Genomic DNA, 23077 nt, shown 5'->3' on the forward strand with positions numbered 1-23077 from the left:
TGTGCGCCCCCCGCCCGCGGCCGCAGAGCGGAGCGCTCCGGGCTCGGCCGGCGCCGTGCTCCGGGGCGGCCTGGGGCGGGGTCCCGGCGCCGCTCGGGCAGCGGCCGCAGCCCGCACTGGGCACCCTCGGGGCGGCGGGGCCGGGCGGCCGCGGAGCTGCCGAAACGCTGCTCAAGCGAGCAAAGCGTTTTGAGTTGTCGGCCCTAATTAGAAGCAGCTATTCTATAGCTTTGTCTCTAAAAGTGCCTTCGAACATTGGCTAACACTAAGCTGTATTTGTTTTAAATACGAAGAATTGGCAGTAAGAAGATGGGCAGTGTGTGCGCGCCAATGTCTGCCTTGCGTTAGGTCTTTCCTTAAGCCTCCCCTGTCCCTCCACAGGGTTTTTGGCTGTCCCGAGGGCGGCAGAGCAGGGGCTTCTCCCCGGGGAGTGCCGGAGCGAGGCACAGCGATGTCTGCTCGCAGTGCTGGGATGTTGTATCTCCTCGGCCGGCTTTCCTGCTGCTGCCGCTCTGCCTGGAGCTGACACTGATCGTGGGAAAGCGTGGGCATAAAAAACAATACTTCCAAGGAGGGTTTAACGTCCCTGTTTTAAATGCTGCCTGCCCTTCATTTTTTTTGCTTTCAAAGACTGTGAAGCACAGACAGTTGTGCTAAGGAAAAAGTAATTACACAAAGCTGAACATTGCAGCTTGAAGTCTGTTCAGGAACTCTTAAACTGGACCAAGCATTATAGTGTTTTTGGGTTTTATTGGTTTGTGTTTTGTTTTTTTTTTAGGTTGAATTAAAAACCTTAATCAGCATTTTGTAGTACAGGGCTATTAGTCTCTAGAGGAGCAAAGATTGCTCCACGCCGAGACAAATGGTTGCCCGAGGAGCCGGGGCAGCCGTGGCGCTGCAGGCAGGGGCTGGGTGGGGCGTAGGGAGCTGGGAATGCCACCTCCAGAGCTCCTCAAGCCACCTGAGGAAGTTATGTCTGACTATGCAAAATGAAGATGTAATAGCATTGCGTTAAGTGTACTGCGTGGAGAAGCCTGATTTAAAGGTATTTAGGGGTTATTTTAGTGTTTTGCATAGTACCTTGTGCTCAGCTAGGATTTATAGGGACGATGAGCTTTCAGATAAAATACACTTGGGAAGTACTGATAGCAGTGCTGTAACAAGCCTGAAATATAAAACAGTTGTAACATTGATGGTAAGGAGTAAGTAAAAGCCGTAGTTTATATTGGCTGCACAAGCTCATACTTGTCTGTTCTTCAGGTGAGAGGTGTAGGTCAGTGTCACTTTAGAAGAGTAGGGTTTGTCATTTGAGGTGAGCACTGAATTTTCTTCTGTAAGCACTCATGTATGTATTGCTTTAGAAAACAGTTTTAGCTTACTCTTATCTGCTCAATTTTGTAGCCTCTTAAACGTATTTTTCTTTGTTCAGCTTGTAAGTGACAGTTGAAGGTTTTGTAGTCTGTCTTGTATTCAGTTTTGTATGAACATGCATTTCTTTGTCATATGCTTCAGAAATATGTACATAAAGATGGATTTTGACCTCAGACTTCCTTTTAATGACAGGCATTTAATTCACAGTTTCATGAAATTAGCTGAAATTTACCTTGACCTATTAGATTTTTCTTCCTAAGTCACTAATTCGTATGTGCTAGTTTGACGAAATAATGGCAAAATTTTAAGCTAAAAGTTTTACTACAATACTTTTATTTCAGCAAAATTTAGTACACTTTTTTCCTTGGTATCAGGAGCTGACCTGCAACTCTACACTAATGAGGTAACTTCACAGTTTGTTACTGCACAACTAGACTCTGACAGTGCAAGTTTTTACATTACGGTGTACCTTTTAAATGGGTTATTTTTTTTCTTATTGAATCTAATCTGAATACTTAAATCTATTAGGGTTATGAAGCAAACTGGTTTCTTATTTGGAAAAATATTAAGTGCTTCTCTTACTGACTGTAAAGAGTATGAAACATTAATTGTTTTAACAACTTATGCTGGGCACCTAAGGATTACTTTTTCAAGATCTAGTACCAAATTAAATTTATTAAAAATTAGCTTAAAACTAGGTTAACACAAAGAAAAACAGTAGTTGTGGATCTTCAAAGACAGGGCTCTGAACAAGGAATAAATAAACTTTTAGACATGTTTGTGTTTTACTCTAGCTGTTCCTTCATCGTTTCCTGTTGCTGCATCAGCAGAGCTTCAGGAGGAGCCCGAGCTGCTCTGGGTTTGCTCATGGCGGCAGGGCATGAGCAGCTTGCTGCCTTCAGAGTCTCCAGGTGCAGAGAGCTGTTCTGCACAGGTTTTCTGGAGATCTCGTTGGGCCTAAGGCTCTCCTTTATTAGTCCTTTCACCTGTCGTCATAGAGTGGAATTTTTTCAGGATTAAGACTGGTATCTAGATGATAGTTTTTCAGAACATTTGCAGATACGTATATATGCATTGCTGATTCACTGAAGTAAATTTGATGATTGTGTATCAGGTGTTTTAATATCTCCTTAAATCTGCCTTCTTAAATTGTATCTCTTCATGCTGTTGTTTGGTATTTTATGCTGATTCACAGTTCTGATGTATTTCTTTAATGTTCTGGAATCTTTATACTCTATGGTATTTCTGATAAAGTAAAAAGCAGGCATGAGTGAATATGGAGACAAATAAGAAGCCAGAAGAAAATTCAGGTGATTAGGAAAGCAACTCATGTCCGGTATTTATGGGTTACTTGTTTAATATGGCTATTCTGGTATTGAAATGATACATATGCTAATTAAATAGTTACATCAGGGACAGGACAAGGGAAAGATATTCTTCGGTTGTCCAGTATTTTTTAATTACTTAAATTTGGTAGCTGCTCTTTCTGTTTGTGGATTTTGGTTTTTTACTTTTTGTTTTTCAAGCAACTTTTTTTAAGAACACCACCATTCACTAGAGTGGGTGTGCATTGTACAAAACATGTATGTCTTGGGTAGGCTAAAGTGCTTAGAGACACTTTTCAGTGTGTCTTGGCTGAACAGCATGCTCCCTGTTTTGTTCCTTTTGATAGCATTGTATAAAATAATGTAAATGAATAGTAGTAAAATAAATGTTGAATCCTCTAATCCATTCTGTCATTAGAACTGTTTCATTCTGCAACATTTTCTGTGCAGTGGGAAATATGCTCCCCTTTCTGCTTTCTTATTACAACAGAAAATTCTGATTTGAAAGTAATATTCCTCAAATAGTTTTATTCTCATCAGTGTATATATCTTTGTGGTCACTCTGCAGCATATTCCTTATGGTACGACCACACAAAACCCAAGATACTTCAGTGAACTGCTTTGCATAATATTCGCTTAATGGTTAGAACAGAGTAGTGAGAACTGGGAAGTCTTGTCTTCTATAATCGAGTTGAAATGATATTTTCTGAGAATTTGACTGTTGTGTGCCAGATTTTTCTATCTGTAATATTTAACTTTTTCCTAGTTAGCATTTGTGAAGCAGTAATCATCTGATGAAAGGGGGCACACAATCACGAATTAGCATTGCTACACTTCATTAGTGATAGAAAATTGTCATTATTTACATACACTTTTCAGAATTAACTCTTTGAGTTTTTTCATGCTTTTTTCAAATGCAGCACACTTATGTTCACCTCATGAGCACTAAGAAGTTACACATTAAAGTTCTGGTCAGACTTGCATATTTGCTTTATAAGGTGCCCCTGTCTGACTTCTATCAAACTGTGCTGCAATATCCAAGTCAAGATTAGATGAATGGAACTAAAATTGTGCGGTTTTTTTTAGTAACTTTAAATATTTGGAAATAAAAATGATGGATTATGATATGTTTAAGAATCTGCTCAGCATGAGCATCTGTTCAGTGTGTATGTTTCTGTACATCTGGAGTTCTTTTTGTGATGGGCATGAAATGTACAAATAGCATTAACATAGAATATTTAACAAAATGTGTCTGGTTATTGTCATCTTGAGTTATTGTGCTGTTAAATTGAATATGTAGTGCATTTGCTTTGATGCTAAAGGCTCACTGAGCTTTGGAGGCTGGAGCATAGTTGATAATGAAGTTCTTGGCTTAATGAGTGGAGACACTGTGTGATTGGCACTCTGAAGTGGCTTCTTTGGAAATTAATTAAAGAGTTTGTGCTGTCTCTTTAAAAAAGAACCAACAGGAAGGATGTTTTTTGACTTTGGATGCACGTTCTGTCTTTCAAACCTCTGTGAACCCCTTAACAGCAGTTGGCAGAAAAAGAGTTTGAATATTATGTCAGAACATTTTCAGTCTGTAGAACCAGTCTAGCCATCTGTTTCTCACCTCTTGATAAATATTTAAAGCAGAAATTTTGCTGAGGGCTTTTGCGCTAAGATTTCATGATTAAAAAAAAAAGGCTATAGAAGATTTAATGATACTATTGTTGTGAGCTCCTTGAGGCCAGAAGCACACCATCTTTTATAATTAAGAAACCACTGGCACCATAGAATAGTATTTTAGAAATTAGTTATGTTGGACCAAAGAAAGATCAAAGTATATTTGGTGATGTGCTCTTTTTAATCTTTTCTTAAACAAAATTTATTCTGTGCCTAAACCCTAGTTCTATTTGTAAAAATATTAAATAACTCTCAGTTGCATGAGTAATTTTTCAAAAGCTGTTAAAAATTTTCTTGAGCTTTCAATGCCTGTTTCAGACATTGTTTCCTTCTTCTTTTAAAATCATAGTCTGTTTTTGTAGAAGATAAATTGTGTGATGTTGTCTAATCTAAAAAGTCGTCAAGTGTGATTATATGTGGAAAACATCCACACAATGTAAATATGCAAAAGTTAGCTTCAAAAAGTAGCTAAGTATTACACAGCATATTTCTGTTGTAATTATTTATTGTATTTTTGTTCATTAGGTTAGAAAATTTGATAATATTTTAGCTAAATAAAAGTTTTTTCCCAAGTGGTTTGAAACTGAGAAACCTTTCTATACAGTTAATGTGTCCGTGGTTACGTAGTCACTAGCGTTGTTAAAGCAATTGTAAAAACATAGTAAATTATTCCAAACATCAAACCATATCCCATGTGGAAGTTCTTCTGTACTTTTGAATCTTAATATTTTGTAAACTTCCTTTCCAGTGTGCTAACATATACTTTATTAAAGGCAATATTCTATTTAATGTGTAGATGTTTGAGAGATGGAATTTGGATCATCCCCCTACCCCAGATTTCTTCCTCAGGCCACAGTTTGCAAGCAGTACTCTGTATGGATTCTCTTTTCATTCAGTGCTCTTGCTGTCGTGGTCTGCAAATGTGTGCGAGGAATGTGTCTTGTGGCTGAAGTATAAAATTACAGAGTTTTCCAGATGCATGGGATGGCTATACATTTCCTCTGTCTTGGGTAACATGCTGGATAAAATGCCTCTGTGAGGTTCCAGTCCTTCACAAGGAGTGTTGTGCAGCTTATCTCATCCTTGTGAAAAGCTCCGAGGTTTCCAAATAGAAAGTTATGTAAGGATCAAATGCTTGATTATTGAAAGTGTAGTTACTTTAGGCTTTGGAATGAAAACAATTGTATCGAGCTTTAGTTGGATATAATGTTTGTCCACATTTTTCCAGCAATTGTCTGGTTCGTAAACATTTGACCTTTTTACTGATTTTTTCCGGGAAGGGGTGTGTCATTGTCATGAGACTTTATCAGCTTGGGTTTGATGTTAAGCGTAATTCAATTTAAGAATGCATACGAGTGTCCTTGACTATCTGTTTAGAAGGTATTCTTTTTTCAGTATTGAAAATTTTCTCACCTGATATCTATTAAAAAGGCATCTGTTTTTATTTATGGCCCCACTTGTTTATGTACTTGGAAGTGCATATGCTTTTCAATGAAGTTTATGCAAACATACATGGGACTTCACTAATCTGGAAATTCTGAACACTGGAAAAAATATTGCTGCCTTTTAAAAAATGTGTGTAGTATCCTTACTTGTAATACAAAATCTGAGAGTTGCCTATATCAAGATTCTAAATACTACAGCTGTCATTTGATTTCCCGAGTGAGAATAGCAGGAGGTTGTTGGAGATTGCAAGATCTTTTATGTCAACCAAGCAGAGGATTTCATTTAAGAGTGAATCTGTCAAAATGATGATCCTTTGGAATGTCAAATCCATCAGAATTCAGGATAGAGAAAAGCATGAGTAGAGAAAAGTCTGTTGTCAATGTGTTCATGTGGTGAGGGGTGCCCAAATAGGTATGATTTGTGCTTTCAAATGTTGGCAAGTAAATCCTGGAAGACAGAAGGTTTGTGTTAATGCTTGTATAGAGTTGTCACTGCTGCAGACCTACTGAAATAAGTCTAAAATGTCTAAAAGTTAATTAGTGTTATATTTAAATTAGTTCTTATGCTGAATCGATCTGGGTGAGACCCTCTATTATTGATACAGTAGTTAAATACTTCAGTCCTTACATTTGCAGAGCACTTTTTAGTGTGCTTGGTAAAGCCAGTAATTGAGTAACACAGGGTGTTTTATTTTTTTTTATGGAGGGGAAGTTATTTAACACATTTCAGATTAAGTTTTCATTCTTCATAGCACACGTGCATACTTTTTAAGCAGCTTGAATTCTTTCTGGTACAAAAAGAATTCCCCGAAGTCCAGATATGTTCAGCTTTTTCCTTGTAATGGTGAACAAACTGTTCAGTGAAAGCTGAAATTCCAATCAGCTTGTTTCATTCTGCCCCTAGTGAGTTTACGTACCCCAGTCCCAGTGCTCTCTTGGCAGAAAGTTTAGAGGTTTGTCTTCAGATGTATGTCAGTGCTTCAGCTGGATGGGAAAAGAAGGAAAAAAAGTATTATACTAATAAAAGCCTTCTGGTTTTCGTTAAAATGCAGACCCTCTACACTGACTTTGTTTACAGAATTATCTGCAATAAATTTCTGAGTTGCTGTTTTTTTCTCAGCTACAAGTTCTAGTCTAAGAGGAGAGTGGTGGGACTATTGCATTTCCTGCTAGGTGACAAGAACAAGAAAGGGTTTAATTTTAGGTGTACTAAATTTTCTGATAATATCTACTGTATGGAAATTTGATATAGTTAATGTGAGATTCACAAATACATTTTCTTTGATTTTTTTTCTCTAGTCAGAACTCTGCTTCTGCATTGTCATTTACAATGGAAAGGGCATTAGACTGCTAAAACTACTTTTTGACATCATGATTTGTACATATGTCCATGGTTTTCTTACTTTTTACATCTTTCAAAGGAGATGTGCAGCCCTACTATGAGCTAAAATGCTAAAATTGCAGTACCTGAATTTTTCTTGGGCTTTAGTGTGGAAGTCTTGTGTTGTCTTAGGCAAGCAAACTTACTTTTTGTCTCTGTTAGTTGGGTTGTATAATTAGAATAGTTTGTTTGTTTTAAACAAATTAATATTGTAACTTGCCACTGGCTGCCGCAAGAGAGGAGCCCCGAAGAAAAGATACAAGGACTCCCTGAAACAACATCTCAGCCTTGACCATATTGATCATCATCACTGGTCTGCTCTGGCCTCCAATCAGGAGGCCTGGAGACACACCATCTATAACGCTGCTGATGCTTTTGAGAATGCACGCGGGATCACTCTGGAGGAGAAAAGACAACGCAGAAAGAATCGAGCCTTGCAGAATGTACCACCTAAGGAGTCTTTCTGCTGTGCCTTTTGCAACCGGATGTGTCTATCTCGTATTGGCCTTTTTAGCCACCAACGTGCTTGCAACAAACGTGGGTAGAGCCCTTCCCAAATCTTCGTTCGCGAAGCCTAGCCATGATGGATGAATATTGTAACAGCACCTTCATTTGTAGAATACTTCTACATTCCTTAATGTGTAAGGGCAAAGCGAGATAGTGTTTTAAAATGTTGAAAGCAAAACACAAAAAGCAACAAATTATAATGACTTGACCTGATAGTCTTTGGTTGGAATTTCTACTTGGAGTAACCATTTAAAACTTCTCACTTCAGTGGGTGAAAAAATCTGCTGTGTACTAATGAGAAAGTTCACCATTTCTTTCATAGTTTCCATGTAACCCTTAGGCTTATCCTGGTTTTGGCTGGGATAGAGTTATTTGCTACTTAGTAGCTGGTAGAGTTGCTGGTTTTGGGATGTTGAGGAGGAAAGTACCATGCAAATCACTTCTCCCTGGCTAGTACACAAGAAACAGTACAATCTACTTTTTTGTACTTCCATGTTAAGTTCGTTGCAGCATTGTGCAATGAAATGACATCCACTAGGTTTGCATTTGGAGTTATTTAAGTACTCAAGAACTTCTGAAATAAGACAGGAATTACAATAGAGAGTTGAGAGGCAGCCCTAACTTTTGGCATACTTGAGGGAACCAGATGTGAGTGAAGGTGGTGGAGATGGGTGTGCCTTTTGGATGTTTGTCTGCTTTGTAAATCATTTGGAATGAGAGCATTTGATTGCTGGATTCCTTCTGGTGATGGACGCCCAATTCAAATGGATGTGAAAACCTCACTTTGTAAATTCTGGTCGGTAGAGTAATTGAGGGGGTTTTCTTTGAGTGTGTCTTGTACACTTTGTTTTTACCCCAGATACTTCATTTCTTTCAGAGAAGGTGAATAATATTTTACTTTTCTAATGATACCATCAAATAAGCATTTGGTCTAGGTGGCATAGAGTTTTATTGTACCTGTTAGTGGGAAAATAATTGATATGTATGAATCCAAGACAACACCTGTGCTGCAATGCAGTTGGATGTCTCTGCAGCAGAGGAATATTCTGGAAGAGGAAATTGTAATGTTTATAATGCCCAGCACTTTTTTTATCCGTATAATAAGTGGATAAATTGTTCCTGTTTCAGCTATCTGTTATGGCGTCTAGTGGTCCTGCGATTTTTTCCCCCTATCTAGATGAAGTTAGTCACAATTAGAGGAGTATTTAGGGTTTTTGTCATCTGTAATCAATAGTTGGAGTGTATTTTATGTTTGTATTTGTGTAATACCTAGTACTGTTAATCACCCGGTGGCCTTGTGTTGTGCTGCGTTCTACACAAACTCAGTATAAAGAGCATCCCCGATCCAATTAACTTTGAATTCCAGCAGGGGCTGGGTCATTTAGTGATCATGCCAAATGAGAGTTATGCAAAACCTAATATTGTCTAGCATGATGGGCAGTGATCTCAACTGCAGCATCTTAACTTGCTTTTGGTAACCCTTGCAAGCAAAGGGTAGCAATGGGGTGGACCTCTGTCACGTTTGCAGGGCAGAAACACGCAAACACCCTAAGAGAATGCAGGAAATTTTTGTTGAAATGTACAAGGGAGTGTTGGAGTCTCAAGAAAAGCAAACAGTAATCCTTGGGTATAATGAGGTAATAAGCTGGAATCAACCAGCAGTGCCCTGGAAGGTGAGGTTAAGAAGCTCATGTTTGATGCGATAGAGAAGGACGCAAAGAGACAGGAAGAGATAATGCTTAAGAAACATGCGGGTGAAACGATAATCTCTCAATCCCAGAGAAAAGGATGTGCTGTAATCGAGAAATGAGATGGCTGGAGAATGGGTTGCAGATACTGGAATGGTTGGAAAGAGACCGATTTTTGGAAAAGGAAAAAAAGAACAAGTATTTAGGATAGGACGTAGATTTGAGATTTGGGAAAGAAATGCTCAGGTGAAAGAAAGGTTAAGATCCTAGTTTATAGAAGGTACAAAAATATAAAGTGCAGTAGCTGCAAAGATATGATGCACATTATATGCATTTTAATGAAACATGTTTTATCTTAGTTTTTCTCTGAAAACAAATTCAAATTTTTGATTAGTAAATGGAAAACTGTTTGAAGATCTGTTAATGAGGACTGATAAAAGAGTTTTGTTCTGAAGTCAAATATGGGTTCCCTCATCCCCCTAAGATCTACTTTTATTTGGATCCTAATAGTGCAGATACTCATCTACATATTTAATTCTACTGGTATTTGTTCATTTTATGAGCAAAGACCTTATAGGATCAGTGAAACTTATTAGTGTTCTTGAGAATAAGTATTGCACACCAGAAATTTTCAGAGAAAAATTATTTTTTTTTGAGAGAGAGTATTTGCAAACTAGCTCTGCCTGTAGCTTGTATTTGCTGCACTGCATTATTTAGATCAGCAGCAATTACTGATGTTTTGTTATTTTCTTTAATTATTTAATGGATTTCTTTTCAGGCTTATGAGCTTGGACTGCTGTGAACTGTGATTTAGGAGAAAAAGGATATGTACATGCATTTATGAATGGAGAAAATTTTGCTTTCAAAGGATTTATAGATTATCTAGTTAATTAAATATTTTATCTTAATAACTGTGGATTTTATTATCTGGGACATTTGCTAAACAGTAGATGATGACATTTGAGATCTGTGCGGTATGGTCAAGATGTTATATATTTGTTTGGAGGAGGGGAAGAAAAGGATGAACTTGTCCTGAAAGGTTCTTCAGCATGTTGTAATAAGACAGTAAAAAACAGACTGGAATATCTGGATAGGTCTCATGTCTGAGAAGATGACATGTTTAAAAGAGGAAAAATTAATTTCTTGAAAATAAATGGTAACCTATCAGGAAACTCCAAATGCTTGGGATTTTTCTACATCATAAGTAATATGAGGGGAATGTAGACTCTACAGTTCTATGAAACTTAAATAGAAATGTCACCATGGGAGGCAAGCTGAGCAGTTCTGTGAAGTATCCTGACTCTGCATGATACTCAAATATTTACTCCTGTAGCAAGAGGTGTAGTGGTCTGATTAAGTCTGAGGAGATAGGGGTTGTGGGTTATTTGTTTTGGTTTATCTTAATTGCTTCTTTGTTTAGGAAAAGACGTGAGACCTTTTGTGTTATTTCTGCTGAAGTTTTGCAGAAATCTTTTGACCTATCTCCCCAGGTTTGAGGCCCTGTAAATATTAAGATCACTCTCTAATAACAAGGGCAACTTGTTTCTAAATTGGCTTTTTAAAAAACATTTTCATATTGGTATTGGTGCTAGAGAGTGTAATTACTGTCTTTCCAGGAAAAATGCTTCATTTCCTCCTGTGCTAGCCTAGCACTTGAGAGACACAGGTGTGGTTCCCTGAGTTTCAGCTTTGTGTTCTGCATTCCTGAGAGGGAAATAGCAAGGTAGGAGTAGTTAGTTGTGTGCAGCAAGAAGTTTTTACTTGAAGAAACATCCAATTAGTGGATTGGAATTGGAGTTTTGTAAAACCAGGAATTGGCTCAGCATATTAAAACCTTAATAGGTGCAAACAAAACTAATGTGAGGCTGTGTGCTAGCTGTTCTTCATGCCCAATGACTTCCAATTATTTTGGTTCTGAGGGGTTGTCATTGAGTTTCACTGAAATTTCAATAGTTGAACTGAAGTAATCTAAATATTTAGAGATCTCAAATTCTTAAAGATGAGATACCAGTGGTATTTATGCTTAGTGATTCTTAGATAAAATGTTTTTCCATGTTCTCTCTGGTTTATACTTCAAGGCTGTAATTGTGGGCTGTGTAATGAATACATTTTGACATCATTTGTATAAAATGCCTTGCAATTTTTAAGAAAATATGTCATCGTCTGTAGGTGAGAGTGCTGAACAGCCAGGATTCATGTTTTTTTCAATTATGAGGTACAGTGGAATATTAGGGCTTCAAACACAAGTTTCTACCTTAAGTTTTAATTCTGAAAGGAGGGAGAGTTGTTGTCTCATCTTTATACAGACCTTAGGTGGGAGTACTGCTGTTAGTTTATATATACTGGATGCTGGAAAACTGGGAACGGTGAATTTCTAAGACCTTATATGTAAATGTTTCTTATGATACAAGATAGACTATTTGTAGTACTTTGTACTTAGCATTTCAAACTTTTATCACACAGGCATAATCAGACTGTAAGTCAGACCTGAAACTTGTGGCTTTCCTGACTGTTTTTCTTTATGATGTCATTGGAAAAGAGGTTTGATTTTTTGCTGACTTCTGTTCCTTTGTGGGAAGAGGATCATGCTCCCATATCTCCCAAGTTAATCTAACTGTTGTTTGGATGTTGCCTGTGATACTTTTAGGGCTGTTACAGTTATTCTGTTAGGAAGACAGCATAACTTTTCATAATGTTGGTTCTTCCTATCCTTTATCGGTGAATGTAAAAACATCTTTCATGTGCTGTAAAGGGGTTCTTGTCCTTTAAGGAAGGTGGTGAGTCTTAAAGCATTTCTTCAAGAACACTTTGCAAATTTTTCATGTATTTCTGGTTGATTTTAATTATCTCAAAGTAACACAGTATGCAGTTTAACCTCATTGTAAGAAAAATTTTTTTAAGGTGTTACTATATTTTGTAAAGAGCTGATGAGGGTACTTGAAAAATATAAGTAAAAATCTGTATATTCCTGTCATAAGTAAAGGAGTTTGAGGCTTTGCTTGTAGTTGGATCCTTTGTCTTTCAATAGTCTCTGGCACTACAGCTAATCCAATAGTAAGTTTATACCAGGAAATGGCACCCTAACATTGTAAGCAATTTTTTTTGCCATCAGAATCTGCATGTCTTTTTCCTGAAAACAGTTGTGTTTAATCTTCATTTGCTAAAAGTTCCTAATGATTTACTTGCTCAATTTTTAGTTTGTTTAGACTATCTTCTTATATTATTTTTATTCATAATCTTTTATTTCTTTGGCATTACAATTCAGTGGCTTCAGCTTAGTATTCTGCTTAGTATTAACTTCTATTTTGTGAGGAAAAGAGAAGAACGAAGAGCATGACAAGTTAACAGTGAAGAAGTACAAGTTACATTTAGTTTTTTGTAAGGTCGTCTTTTGGGGTATAGCATGCTTTCTGATGTATGTATTTTCCTTCTGGTCTTTGTATGATCTGTGCTTATCATCTCTATAATATGGTATAACACAGCTGCAACACCTATAGAGGTGTTGCTGAAGACTTTCATGTTAATATTTCGAAGGCTTTCATAATCAGTATTTCCATATGAAGAGCGCTTTTCAGCAGCTGTCATGGCTTTAACTTTTATGAGTGGAAACAATAGTATTTATGTTTTAGATAGTGCTTAAATGTGCTTGTGTGTTTAACTTTTGGCTTTAAGGACAGTATGTGAAGAGGCATTTCCACTAAAGCCGTATTTAATACCATCTGGCACAGAAGGTAGTATTTCTCATCCAATTACGTTAATCTGGCTGGAAACCGTTTACCATTTCAGCTGCAAGTAGTTTATTTGAATTACATTTGGTGTGCTGTTACCCTACAGTAATGTTGGGAAACCCAAGTTACCTCTTGGAAAAGCACCTTTATTCAGTATTTTGTCCATGATTTTACATACCTGATTTCACCTCAGTATTTATCTGCTAATTGTGCATTTGTTGATGTTGTGGCCCACTTTTATTGCTATTCAATTTTCTGCTGTAGTTACTGGGAATCTACTTGTTTCCATTTAAGTTCTTTACCTATTATATATATCTGTTTTATTACAAAAAAGCTGTTACTAGTTTATGTATTACAGTTGTAAAAATTAATAGAATTGTCTCCAAGGTACACAGATTCAGAAATCAGAGATGACTATGCAGATGTGGTGATAAGTGTATTGTGTAATCTCTCCAGTTGTTTGTTGAAATGGGGAAAACTATTTTGCAGCATGGGTGAAAATTTTAATTAGCTTTTTAGTTTATTGTTGAGTTTGGAATCCTTGATGTAAAATCTTTGCAATTATCTTGGGCAACAAAGTTCTGTATCAATTAAAATACTTCATATAAGCTTAGTTAAAAGTATTATTATTAAGATATTAGTACATTGCATCTCAGCATGATTTTAACATGCAAGTAGAACAAATGACACTAATGTTGGTGACAACCATTAAGATGGATGCTGAGAACCATAACAGAGAGCATTAAATTATTTTTAAATTGCTCTCTTGTTACTGTTGATTGTTGCTATGAAGTTACTAGACGATACATTTGTTTTTATGAATGAGCTGATTTGTGGAGTGCTAGCAATTCAAGCATTTATTTTGTGCTACTATGTATTCTTGAGCAGCATAAAAATTTTTGATTGTTTGTGTGTAACCCAAAAAAAGAAACTTTAATTTTACTGTTAGGAGTGTATTGTCATCGTAGCAGGTTGATTCAAATGAGTATTTCCAGCCTAATGGACTAATGCAAAATGTGTAAGTGTTAGTGCTGGGCATATCTCATCAGAGTTGGTTCCTGCTTAAATATATAAAATCTAATTTAAAAAATGAATTTTTAACAATTACAATAAAACCAAGTCCAGTATAACTTTGGGAACTGAAAAGAAATGTATAAATGTATTACAGTATAGGCTTTCTTTTTGTAATTTAAGAAATACCAAGAATTAACCTATGTTTCATGCCATTAACATCAGGGTCACATTAATTTAAATGATTTGGGCTAAAATCTAATTCTCTGAGTGACTCTTTCATATGGTAAGGTCAAATTGTAAGCAGTAATCTTTCTCTTCTGTATTTCTCTTCCAATATAAGTCTTTCTAGATTGTACAAGGTTATTTTCAATTCACAGAGGAATGAAATTGCTTCAAAGTGAAGAAATCTAGTATTCTTAAAAAACTTTGTTTTGGGGATTTAATTGCTAAAGAGATGTTTCAGGATACTGCTGACAGGTTAAGATAAAAAAAATACTCTTGACTGTTACTTTATCTAGTTTTGCTACCTTTGTTTCAGTTTATTAATTTGCTTTGAAGCTGGATAGTGGATATACTTGATCTTGGTGCAAAATATTATTTAATGTCCTTCAGTTTATCAGTTAAATATTTTGTTAATGCTTTTTTATGATATGAAAGCAAATATTGCTTTCACAATTAATCTTGTGATTTTTTTGTTATGCAAATTGTGCGTTTTGCTTTCATACAATATAATAATTTTACTGATTCTTATGGAGCATTTTAAAGCATCTGGGAAGTTAATCCTTTGTGTGGCAGTTTTGTGATGCTGCATGTGATACAGAAGAACACTAAAAATTTAGTCAAATATATTTTGATAAATGGTCTTTTGAACGTTTTAAATATTTAGTATTTCTCTGAGAATCGTGGGGATAATAGTTACAAATACTTTCCTTCCCGAATCATTCTCTTCAGAAAAAAAATAAGTGACTGATGAGTGTCTAATTTCGTATTATATGCTAAAGATGCATTTAGTTCGGATACTGACACAGATTAATTCAGTTAATAACATTTCATTTTTTTATTTCTCTTCTTTCAAAAAGATATGCAAGGTTTGACATATTGATGCGTCATGACTTACAAAACTAAACAAAGAGATACTTGGGGAAAAGTCACTTGATTTTTTTCTACCACAAAATCCTGCTGTGATTTTGACTGCAAATTGCCATGTTTTAATCACTGATTTGAAAATGTTTTTGCTAGGATATAAAGTGTTAAGGCTCCCCAGATATGAAATGTCAATTTTCAGTGTTTTTTTAAATCAAACTCATAATGTTAAAAACAAAATTGGAATTACCGTATTCAATTAGATGATTTCAGTTTTATTGTCAACGTAATAAAAGACGTAAGTTTTATTCAGTATGAAAGAAATGGTTTTGTGGTTTTGTCATTATCGTGTTCTATCCAATATTTGAGGCTGTCAGAATTTCTTTAGTATTTTTTGACAATTCCTAGAGCATGGGTTATTTACAGAGATTTATCACTCATTGTTTAATATTTTGCTGTTTTAATTCCATGAAGACTTAGTGAAATGAGTACTTAGTAAAGACATGAGTAGCATTTCATGTTGAAGAGCAAAATTGCAAATAATTAGGTTTTGCATGTAGGACATAACGAATGTGGTGTGACAATGCCATAAAATACAGGAAAGGTTATGTCTTAAGGTGCTAGAAAGACTGTGGTGCTTTCTTCTACTTACAGATCAACGTGTAATAAGGATTATTAGTTTTTTAGGGTTCTGTGGTTAGAACTGGATTCTGAAAGAAAAGTACAAGTACAAAGCCTTTGTTGAATTTCAGGCAGTTCTTTGCCCATCTGTCCAGCCTGTCGAAGTCCCTCTGAAGGGCTGCGCAGCCCTTTGGGGTATCGACCACTCCTCCAGCTTTGTGTCTTCAGTGAACTTGCTAAGGAGGCTTCTGCCCCTTCAGCCAAGTCCTTGATGAATACATTAAACTAGACTGGGCCCAATTTTGAACCTTGAAGTTCAATCACGTGTAAAGTACATGATGCTTTCTGATCTCCACTGGATTTTGGTGTGAATACCCTTGTATTTTATTAGTTTGGTCAGGAAGGAAATAACTGGAGAAGGTAGGCTTCTGCTGAAGTACCTTTTAATTTCTACACTGGCTGTTTGTTTGACTCTCAAGGAGAAATTGGCTCTCCAAAAAAAAATTTAGGTAGTCTGGTGTCACTATTGCAGATGTGACCCTGTCATTCATGTTGACTTCTGTCCTGAATTGTGAGTACTATTTGTCTTGCTTCAGGTATTTGCACTGATTATGCTATAAATTTGCTTGCTTTCACTATTGAACTCCTAGAGTGGTGTGGAATATATTTATGGAGCCCATTGTCTTTTTAATACGCTGGATTACAGAAGCAGTATGAAATTGAGCTGGTTTGAGTTTGGGCTTTGTATATGTTTTGGAAAGAATGAGGAACCCAGCTATGACAGTTTAAAAATATGGAGTTTTCTTTGAGTACACTGAAGTTTGTGCTCTGCTTTTGTGCATACAGCTTCTATGTCCAAATATGCTGTAATAGGGTTGTTTTACCTTTAAAAAATGTAATTGTTGTAATGGAAGTGCATATGCTTATGCTTAAATTACATTGCTCTTTTTGTTTCCTTTGTAATTTAAGGTTTTTGGCAAGGAAAAATACATTTCTAACCTGGAAGAGAAGCAGTATGTGTTTGTATTATTTGATTTACCAAAAAAGCACATTTCTACTAGAAAAAGAAGATTTTTAAAATAATTTTAATGTTATTCTTACAATACAGGTTACGATTCTAAAGCCTATGGTAAAATATAGGAAGACTTTACTGTATATTTCTAGCCTCATCTCTCAAAAACTCTGAGAAAAACTGATACACAGCAGAATTGTGTTACATTTCAATGTCATCTGAATCACAAAATGTTGAAAAATTCCATTGTTTTGAAGGTGCCGGTAGTAACATCTGGTTTTAGTTTAAATTCTTTATTCAATTATGTTAATGTTTCTATGAATTTTGCTTTAAAAACAATGAGTACAGTAGATTCCATTGCAAATAGAGGATGTTTTTTGTGGGGGATGTTGGTTTTGTTTTGTTTTTTGGGGGGTTGGGTGTTTGTTGTTTTGTTGTTATTGGTGTTTGTGTGTGTGTTTGGTTTTTTCTTCCAGGGTGTTATCTGTATCTGAAATAATGTTCCAAAGAAGATAGGAAGGCTCTAATTTACTGCCGTGTTAATTTCCTGTTAAGTGTATGGATCTGGTTTTGTAATCAAGTTTGAAAAGTATTTACTGTTGCAAGATATTTGTGAAGGGAAAAAGATGTGGCTGCTATAGTCTTTCTCTTGAACACTAAAATATTCACAGGTGATACCGAAAAGGGAAGTTCACCTTACAGTAGGACTTTTTGCAGAAAAATCCCCGAGTCTGCTGAGTTGACAAAACTGAACAGCATATGGCAAATCAGATCACAGCCTTCCAGCTCCAGAAGTATTCACTTAACTGGTCCCCCATGATCTCTAATCTTCTGAAGTACTGAACAGTGTCAGCTCCCATTTAATGGGGAGTGTGCCCAGAACAGTCTGTGGTGATTGACTCTGTTAGTGTTTGCAGCCCTTCCTACGCCATAAAAGGCTAATGATTTAGTTCAGTAAGATTGAAGGGCTGATCAAAATATCTGTGTATAGGTATCTTACTCTGAATGATTTAGAAGAACAAATACTTGTTGTCAAGCTGTATAGTAAGTTGTATCTGTTAAATACCAGTAGCAACAAATGTAAGGTATATGCCTTTGTCTTAAATCTGTCTGATGGGAACTGATAATAACACTAGGAAATACCTTCTCATATTCCAGTTGCATTCACTGGAGGTTCCTACATACAGGTATAGAGGGAGTAGTTGAAACAGTTTATCAGATCTATGCTAAATAAGGAGATTTTGTCCATGTGTGCTTAAAGCTAAAAGATTCATGTTACCACAAGATCCACTATATAGTATTTTAGTACCAAGTTCTTGTAGATTTACTGGATGTTGTAATTACACCTATTGTGAGAAATTAACTAAAAGTTAAGACAAGGATATGTTTGTTTTATTCTTGTGCTGTAAGTTTTACTTTATGAGTTCATTGTTTACTCCAGTCTCTGTTTAGAAATAGTGCCACGAAATACATTTTTTTAAGGAATTGTTGACATAAGTTTAAGATTCTGAACAATGTGCACCCTTATTAAATACATATGAGAAAATTGTAAGGGATGTATCACGGATATACCTTTTTCTCTGTGTGTTGAAATGGTGAAGTTCAACTGCTGATACTCAGTGCCTGGATTCTATATAGATATTTTATACTATATTTGCCCTAATTGTCAGAATGACAAACAATATGATTCAACCCATACCAAATAGATTCTTTTGTTTCTAATTATTCTATTGAGACGAGGCCTAAATATGCATCTTTTAATTGTGAAACACACTAAATTCACTTGTCTGCATGGGATTTGTGCATCATACTTGTTAAACAGTTTATAGTTTTTAGGTCAGTTTAAAAGGGTATCCTCAGAACGGTCTACTTAATAGTTGAACAGATATACAAGGAAGTGATATTTGGATGTGAGGGAAGTTGATACTCTCCCTTCTTTTTTGCTTCCCTCAGCTGACAGAAAGTACTTCCTTGTTTTAAATTTGAATCACTTGCTGTCACAGGCATCTTGACTTTTTGATGAGTTCAGAGCTATGACTGTTATGGTTCTGAACTCTAGCATAGTCTATAGTATAGCCTTGAAGTTGTATGCCAACTAACAGTTATTTTAAATGTTATGTTTCAGTTCAGAAAATCTCACTAAATAGAGCAGGCTAAACTGGGTTTTATGGTAATGTCCATTGTATTACCATGTGCATGTACATGTTGTAATACAGCTTTTACAGAGTTGCGCCTGTACATTTAAGGGATGGAGCAATGACTGTGTCCTACAAAGCAGAGGATGCAGGCTCATTGCAACAGAAAGAGCAGCAAAGCCAGTGCATCTTGTTTTCTGAATTTGTGTTGTAGGGCATCTAGGTGTTCAGCTAAACCTTTGTCTTTCCTTATTGTCTTCCTTTGTAACATCAATACCACCTCCTTTCTTGTCTTCAGTTCACTGTTCACTCTCTTAGTGTATGGAGAGGAGAAAAACAGTGCATTCTCTGCTTGTTAGGTGCTTGCCAGACTGGCCACAGCAGGAGCTTAGCCATTTGCTGGAGAAGTTGGAAGTAAGTAAGATCTCCTTCCCGTTTCTACAAATTTTTAAAAAAACATCCTTCACAATGCAAAAAGAGATTAAGTCACATGTGCAGGATCTGGAGAGTGTCAGGGCTGCTTGCTGAATCATTGTCCTGTGAATGCATTTTTAATAATATTGTGGAAGTATCTGTAATTGGTAGAGAGGCATTTAAAATTTTTGAAGTTTTCAGTAGTTCCACCAATGGGTTGTTTAGTCACGCACTAAAACATTCACCTTGTCCATGTCAGTGTCAAGCCATGTAATAATATTTTCTAACTGAAGAACTTTACACAGTTTTTCAAAAAGAAAAGTCTTGCAGCATTGTTTCCAAGGCTAGATGCTTTGTTCTTGCAGATTTTCTGTAGGCTACCATTAATCATGCAGTAAATGTGCTGGTTTTGTAAGAACTTCTGCTTCACGTGAGGCCTCCCATGGCTATTGGTCATGCAGCAAATTCAGTATTGTGCTGCTTCACTGACGTATAGCCCCACTGCTCGATACTTTGTTATTCCAGTGTTGCTGTGAAGATGGGATTTTCTCCAGCTATTTCTTATAATGAGCAACAACATCCCTAAGAATTGTACAACGAGTAGTAGCATTTTTTACTGTGATGCATCATATTGCAGTTACTTCATTTAGGGTTAAACTTAGTCTTCCTGTCTACTTTTCCAAGTGACATAACTAGGACTAAAATGTACTTATGCTTCAGTCTGTTTATTAACAGCATTCAGCCATTCTCAGGAGACTCAGGAAGTGCCTGTTTTCTGGCTTGGCTGTGGTGAAAATAAGTTTTCTTTGTGTTTACTGGAATGGACATAATTTTGTCCTTTTTATATATAAGGCAAGTGTAATACTGTTCCTGTATTAAAGTGGCAACTATTTTAATCTAGTAATGCTTGAAAATATATGATTTGTGATCTGCCATTGTCTTGGATAGAGAGGTTTGAAAATGGTCTGTTGTGTGTTACAGTGGGAATTAAGCTTAAAGTAGAACTGGGTGGATAATTATGTGTTTCAGGATTAAGCTTTGTTTCAAATGCAAATAAGACCTAAGTATTCTAAAAATCTCTATAAAGAGCATATGTGAAAAAATCTGGTTAAGTTTGTTTAAAAAAATTTCCTCCCAATTAAAAGTTTAATAAGATTAAGGGGCTGTTTGAAAGCTAAGTGAGTGGATTCTGATCTGGTTTTCAGAGTAGGAATTCCTGGTCTATATTTTGTATATGCTTGTATTCTAGTGATTGCTTCATATGAGCGTGTGTGTGTTTCTGTTTTTCTGAAGTGGTGGTGGCAAGGAAGTCCATTCTGTTTGCTTGGGACACAGTGCCTTACCTCCTTAGTGACTTGTATGTAAAGATGTAAAAGCTGACATATACCCACAATGAACAAGTTCCTTGACAAGCACAACCTGAAGAGTCTGTGATTGGTAGCAGAGAGCAAGGATGCCTGTAACCATGTTCTGGCTACTACACACTGTGTTGGTAGAAATTCCTGAGGAGGAAGAGATGGTGCATTTAGGAAAGTGCCCTCCCTGCAGTCTGTGGCAGGCAGTGAAACACAGGAAACACAGCAGGAGTCCCTTGAGAGAAACAGAAGCAGACCCATAGGTGCACCTGCAAAGAATTGAAGTTTTCTTTACTTAAATTTACATCATGATTCAGTGAGGCAAATGCACCATTTTAGTTCTTATGGCTGTGCCCATACATTAAGGGAAGAATTCTGGAGGTGATTCATTAGCAGGGCAAATAGGAGTGGTTGTTGAGATGCTGTCTATGGCAGGGTGTTCCTTTCCTCTCTTCTCTTAATGTGGGTGTTCAGTGTCCCAGCTGTCAACTCTTTCAATCAGTTTGCTCTGCTGCTAGAAAACTATTGCTGTTAAAATCTAATGATTAGTCCAACTGATCCATTCAGTGGTGTGGGTGAACTGGAGTGCACAGCTGTAATCTCTAATGTCTTTCAGCTGATCTGCTAATCTCCAGAGGCAGAACTTGATTCTGTTGTAATTCTAACTGCTAATTCCAAAAGCAGTCACAAATGTTTCCACTCATATTCTGTCTGTGGTAGATTCTTGCCCTTTCCTGGAAAATAAATGTGTCTGTCACACCTGTGAAGTTGTTAACTGTCAAACAAGACATTCCCTCCTGCCAGACCTGACTTTCATCTAAAGTTCCCAGAGCAGTTCCTTTGCTGCTGCTCTGAGGACATCTTTAAAAAGAAAAATAGACTTTGTATTTCTCTTCCTCAATTGCAGCTCTCCATTTTTAGCTTGCTTTAGAAACCTGACTTGCTGTGTAGTTCATCTTACAGCATGGCTAGAGCTCCCGTGGTTCAGTACTACTTTTGAGGTTTTTGCTCATTTTATCATGCAGATGTTTTTTCTAATCATAGAAATGGACTTTTTTTTAAATCAAAGTTGACAGTGGTATTGCTTTTTAAGATTATGTGCAAAAGCTGAAGGGGCAAATGGATTTTTCATACTGTGTTCATGCTATGAATTTATTAATTCTTTATTCCTTAGAGCAAAGTAGTCTTTTGTCCAGCTAAAAGTGATTTTTTAATTCCTATTTTCCTTTTGCATATCAAGCACTATGCATTTCTAGCAGTTTCTCACTTAAATATTTTCAAACTGTGGCACAGTTTTGCTGTTAACACCAGCATCTTAACTTTTGCAAGCAAAATAGCTCTGTGTCCTGAAGGTCAACCTACAAATTGTTTTCAGAAGTTCTTTTTAGGAATTATTTTTCATGTCTCCAAAAGACTGGTAGAATTTCTTCGTAGTATCCTGTACATATGCCTGTACAGTCTATAGTAAATTTTTGTTTTAATATGAAATTAAAATGTGAATTATGTATATGGACCTATAACTTTTTTTCTCATCTTAATCTGAGTGCCTCTGCTTTATTTCCAGTGTAGCTATGGCTTTTGATGTTGATGCTCTGAACCTTCTCATTGATATTAATCTTTGAGTCTCTAAAATGCTTAGCCTTTAAGTTTGGTCACAGCCACATTTTTTCCACTCTCTTAACTGTAATACCTAGACTGTTTTCAGAGAGGAATGAGGTATAATTTGCAGATTAGTCTGGAAGCTACAATCCAGAACTTGTAGAAAACAGAAAAGAAAAACACTTTCTTTTTTGTTCTTGATATAGAAACAACTCTTTGTTAGTTTTTAGACATAAAACTAACAGGGTGTTTTGAAAAAATAAACTAGTGTTTAGCTGGAAGGAGCTTTTGTCTGCCTGTTAGAAGGAAGCACATTGCAGTTGCAAGGGAAAAAGAAAGACCAGAAGACCAAATTGATAATTATAAAAACAAGCAAGCAGGAATACAGAGAAGTGATAATCAGTTCAGACAGTAAAATAGAAGAGCTTTTATCCTAGGATAGAAAAGGAAGCAGGAATGCATAAAGATAGAGACAAAAGTAGAACCCAAAAACAGACAGTGAAGAGGTATCCATGATCAGAAAAACTGAAGTGTATTGTCAGAAGTAGATTAGTGTAAAATGCTCTAATTAAAATACAGTTTTATAATTAACTTCTCCTGAAGACAAATAGGGAAGGGCACACTACGTTGTACTGGGAACTTCTCATTAATACATTTATGTCTGATTATGGTTCCCATAATTTTTAATGTAGCACATCAGGTAGTTCTTTGTACAAACACTGGAAAGGTGGGGG

At 36.3% G+C, this 23077-nt stretch overlaps 1 protein-coding gene across 3 annotated transcripts in view; it reads left to right on the forward strand.

Annotated features, from left to right (window-relative positions):
* Positions 1 to 23077, forward strand: part of FNBP1L (formin binding protein 1 like) — a 57857-nt gene that overhangs the window by 866 nt on the left and 33914 nt on the right. The window lies entirely within an intron of this gene.

The sequence above is a fragment of the Neopelma chrysocephalum genome, unplaced genomic scaffold (genome assembly GCF_003984885.1).
Source record: "Neopelma chrysocephalum unplaced genomic scaffold, ASM398488v2 Primary Assembly neopelma1_97, whole genome shotgun sequence".
NCBI classification, from domain to species: domain Eukaryota; kingdom Metazoa; phylum Chordata; class Aves; order Passeriformes; family Pipridae; genus Neopelma; species Neopelma chrysocephalum.